At 50.7% G+C, this 4,858-nt stretch overlaps 1 long non-coding RNA gene across 3 annotated transcripts in view; it reads right to left on the bottom strand.

Annotated features, from left to right (window-relative positions):
* Nucleotides 1-4,858, bottom strand: part of LOC111730445 — a 260,033-nt gene that overhangs the window by 253,869 nt on the left and 1,306 nt on the right. For 2 of the 3 annotated variants that reach the window (XR_002776695.1, XR_002776696.1), the window contains exon 3: nucleotides 4,229-4,372. This is a non-coding gene — a long non-coding RNA (uncharacterized LOC111730445). Of the gene's footprint in view, nucleotides 1-3,681; nucleotides 4,373-4,858 lie in introns of those variants that run through there. The other variant, XR_002776694.1, reaches the window with a different exon arrangement.

Here is a 4,858-nt window from a genome sequence, read left to right as displayed (position 1 = left end):
GTTATATGCGAATTATATCTCAATAAAGCCAGGGAGAAATTTGCATGGAGGAAAAACTGCAGTGGGTTAAACATGATTTTTTAAAGTAAAATTTCAAAAAACCCCTCTTGAGAAATGAGTAAGACAAAATGGCAAATGTTGATAACCATTAAAGCTGAGCAGGAGATATACTACACATATACGTACTGTACGTGATCGTGAAAATTATCAGAGTAAAAAGGTAAAAATAAATAAAATCGTAAACGGTTCATCTCTTTTTTTAAGGTTGGTTTACTTCTCTCCTGGAACCAGTTTATAATTCTTGTATCGATGGGTTTTTTTTTTTTTTTTTTAGAGGAATTGGAGACTACCTGTGAGAGATGGTCATCGGATTCTACTTGACACAATGAGTCCCTGGAGATTTTATCATCCCGAGAGTAACCGAATATTAGGAAGCCGGAACACATGACAGTACAGTGACGGAGCGCCATGGTTTTGACACCCTACAGTTCAGGCTCTGCTATGTATTGGCTGTGCCCATCTAGGCAAGTTACTCAGTCACAGTCACCACTGCTATAAAATGGGTTGGACGATCGTGCCCCCTTCTTGGATGACTGTGAGAAATAACACACGTGCTCAAGAAATAGCAGCTGCTGGGGGGTTTACTGTATCTTTACTTCTAGTCTAAAGCCTGGATCCTCAGCCTTCTGTCACCCACCCAGGGAAATGACTGGGTGTTCTCGAGCTGCTGACCTCACTCTACGCGAGCCTCCCCAGCTCCATTCTGACCTTAGCTACCCATCCCCAGACCCCGACCCTGTATTAATATGTAGTGAACAAGGACTGGGCCGAGCTCTTTACCTATATTATCTCATTTAATCTCTAATATTATTAAACCCGTTTTCTAGAGGAGGGAAAGGAGGCCCAGGGAAGTTAAGATCACACAGCTGGGAAGTGGGCTCTAAGACCAGCTGTACCTGATTCCCCAAAGGTGGAGTCATTTTAAAAGTTCTCCCAACGTCGGCATCCAGGGGTCAGAATCCAGGTCTCACCCCACCTTCGGTTTCTACAGGTGGGTTCCGCTCAATTACTTATTCCCATTTTACAGATAAGAAAACTGGATCTTAAAAGTCTACCCCAAGAGTAACAGTCCCCCTTTCTGATCCCATTTCTCAAAAGCTGGGTGTGAAGCTCACATCTCTGGACTCCCAATTCAGTGCTCATCCCGCCCCTCCCCCCGCCCCCGCTCCCACCCCCGCCCCTGACTCCATCTGCATCTCAGGCCTGGGGAAGCAGGCAGAGGGCCACAATAACTGGTCCAGGGATCAGAAGGTGCAGTTCTGACACCACTCAGCTGTGTGACCTTGGGTCACTCACTCTCCTTCTCTGAGCCGAAGTTCCTCATGCCAGCCCAAACCCTACATCTGTGGTCATCTCGACAGCCCCCAGGGAGAGTCCCATCCTCCACTCACGCCATGAACGGCCCCTCTCCCCCCAGCATGCTCTCCTCATCCTCGAGAGGCAGAGGTGGAGAAGCAAAGAGCCATAAAATCATTCAAAGAAACCTGCGCCTCGGAGCCAAAAGTTGCCGCCCTTTGAAGGACGAAGAGAAACAGATTTGCGTTGACCACTTACAACCGGAGCTCCCCGGAGCTGAGTGAGGAGCCGAATCTGCAGTAAGCACTGCCCCCCTGTGGCTACCCTGGTGAACTGCAGGCCGCCTCCAGGGGCTCAGAGGCTATGGGATTCAAAAGATGGAGAGGAAGGCACAGTGGTCCCTTGAGGAAAGGCAAAAATTCAACAAGGCCTAGAGGACTGAGCGAGACATGGCATACTGGGAAGTGCAGAGGCTGTTGTCCTCCCTCCAAGCCTTGGCTCACCTGTGTCCTTTCTCACCTCCCTTTAAAGCTGGCAGTGCCAGCTTGCCCCACCCCCCTGCACATGGTGTTCGTCTCCATCTAGGGGGCTGTTTTAGTGCCTTAGACCACACGTCTTTGCTCATCATCTCTCTAACAAGACAGAGATCTTTGTCTGTCTTGCTCGCTGCTGTGTCCCCAGCACTTAGGACAGTGCCTGGCCCACATGACGTTTATTTATCAAGTGAGTGAATGGATCGGTGGCTTAGGCAAGATGACGCTAAAGCTCATCTGATCTCATTTGAAAATATCGTCTTTACAGACATAATTAGTTAAAATGAAGTCCTCCTGGATTAAGGCGGGCCTTCAACCCAATGACTGGTGTCCTTACCACACAAGGAGGGGACACCAGTCAGGGGAAGCAGGCAGAGGGCCACAATAACTGGTCCAGGGATCAGAAGGTGCAGTTCTGACACCACTCAGCTGTGTGACCTTGGGTCACTCACTCTCCTTCTCTGAGCCGAAGTTCCTCATCCCAGCCCAAACCCTACATCTGTGGTCATCTCGACAGCCCCCAGGGAGAGTCCCATCCTCCACTCACGCCATGAACGGCCCCTCTCCCCCCAGCATGCTCTCCTCATCCTCGAGAGGCAGAGGTGGAGAAGCAAAGAGCCATAAAATCATTCAAAGAAACCTGCGCCTCGGAGCCAAAAGTTGCCGCCCTTTGAAGGACGAAGAGAAACAGATTTGCGTTGACCACTTACAGCCGGAGCTCCCCGGAGCTGAGTGAGGAGCCGAATCTGCAGTAAGCACTGCCCCCCTGTGGCTACCCTGGTGAACTGCAGGCCGCCTCCAGGGGCTCAGAGGCTATGGGATTCAAAAGATGGAGAGGAAGGCACAGTGGTCCCTTGAGGAAAGGCAAAAATTCAACAAGGCCTAGAGGACTGAGCGAGACATGGCATACTGGGAAGTGCAGAGGCTGTTCTCCCCCCTCCAAGCCTTGGCTCACCTGTGTCCTTTCTCACCTCCTTTTAAAGCTGGCAGTGCCAGTTTGCCCCACCCCCCTGCACATGGTGTTCATCTCCATGTAGGGAGCTGTGTGTTTTAGTGCCTTAGACCACACGTCTTTGCTCATCATCTCTCTAACAAGACAGAGATCTTTGTCTGTCTTGCTCGCTGCTGTGTCTCCAGCACTTAGGACAGTGCCTGGCCCACATCACGTTTATTTATTAAGTGAGTGAATGGATCGGTGGCTTAGGCAAGATGACGCTAAAGCTCATCTGATCTCATTTGAAAATATCGTCTTTACAGACATAATTAGTTAAAATGAAGTCCTCCTGGATTAAGGTGGGCCTTCAACCCAGTGACTGGTGTCCTTACCACACAAGGAGGGGACGCTGAGAGGCACACAGGCACACAGGAAGAAGGCCACATGAAGACAGAGACAGAGATGCCACAAATCAAGGACATCTAGGGCCGCCAGCCTTGAGAAAGGCAAGGAAGGACTCTCCCCTTCGGAGGGATCGTGGCCCTGCCATCACCTTGACTTTGAACTTCTAAGCTCCAGAACTGGGCGAGAATACGTTTCTGCTGTTTTAAAGCCTCCTGGTTTGTGGCAGTCACAGAAATTCATACAGGTTCCTAGGCAATGAAAGCGTAAAGCGGGCGTTTGTGGTTGCAATACTTCAGTTAAAGTCCAGCTTCCCGCTGGAGAGAAAGTTCATATGAAAGAGGCCCAGGAGTTTGAGAGGCCACCTTGGACCTGCCAGCCTGGCTAATGCCATGCGGAGGAGACACAAGCCCCATCCAGACGACAGAGCCGTGAGCAAATCGGTGGCTGTATATTAAGCCACTGCCTTTTGTAGTAATTTATTACACTGCCTGGACAACTCAGACCCCAAGCAAATTTAGCCACAAGCATATGCTCTGAGTTGTTTGTTTACAGTGTTCTTTACAACGTCATTCAATACTTTCAATAGGATTACCTCGTTTCTTTGCGGCACAGGACCAAGAATGAATGGATAACTGAACGAATTAATAAACAAAAATGTATACATGCATACACATTGTAAATAATGTTATTATTACTCTTCAGATGACAGATGTTAAGAACATGTCCCGTGTTGTGTCTCAGACACGAGGCCTGTGGGCCCAGGGTGCAGTGCAGAGGCTGTCGGTTCAAAGGCATCACAACTTCTCCACTCGATCCCACCCACCAACTTACAACAAAGCCCAAAGCATGAGACACGCCAAAGACACTGTCAGGATTAAAAAAAAAAAAAGATGTCCGGAATAAACCTGTGACACAGGACCAAGAGAGGTGGCGCCCCCAAGTGGGAGTCACAGGAAATGCCTTCCAAGAGAAAGGAGAAAGAAGCCTCCTTCAAGCTCACCTCTGCATGAGAACTTGACAGTGGGGCTGGATGACGGTCATGATCTAGACCAGGGATGCAAACTCACGTGCTTCTGGGGCCGGCGGGAGATGGACGTGGGGAGGCAGATTGGGCGGAGCCTGGAGCGAGCACAGCCCCACAGACCTCGGGCAGCCACAGCCTATGAGCTCCAACTCTGGGCTGTGCAGGATGTCGGGCTCCCAGAGGGGACACAGCAAATATCCCATTGAATTTCAAGTCACAGTAGCCATCTGGTCCCTTTGGGCTCTTCGTGGACTGATGAGCAGGCAGAGAAAGGAACCCCTGTCCTGGCAGGATGAACCACCTCAGGCCAGCCAGGGGAACAGGGCGGTTCCCCATAGAGAGGCAGGGACGACGATGCTCAGCGCTCAGCTCACATGGTTCTATCTGGGCTCCTCTTCCAGGTTGCAAACTGCTGACTTCTCCCTGTGTCCTTATGTGGCGGAAAGAGGGAGCCCTGTGGGACCCCTTTAACCAGGGTACCCGTCTCCCCTTTGTGGGGGGCCCCCTCATGATCCTATCGTCCCCCAGCACCATCACATTGCGGGGCAGGGTTTCCACACAGGATCTGGGCGGACACAAATCTTCAGTCTCTCGCCCATGGAGACT

This window comes from Pteropus vampyrus, unplaced genomic scaffold (genome assembly GCF_000151845.1).
Source record: "Pteropus vampyrus isolate Shadow unplaced genomic scaffold, Pvam_2.0 Scaffold314, whole genome shotgun sequence".
NCBI lineage: Eukaryota > Metazoa > Chordata > Mammalia > Chiroptera > Pteropodidae > Pteropus > Pteropus vampyrus.
This window is presented reverse-complemented; position numbering and strand designations above follow the sequence as displayed.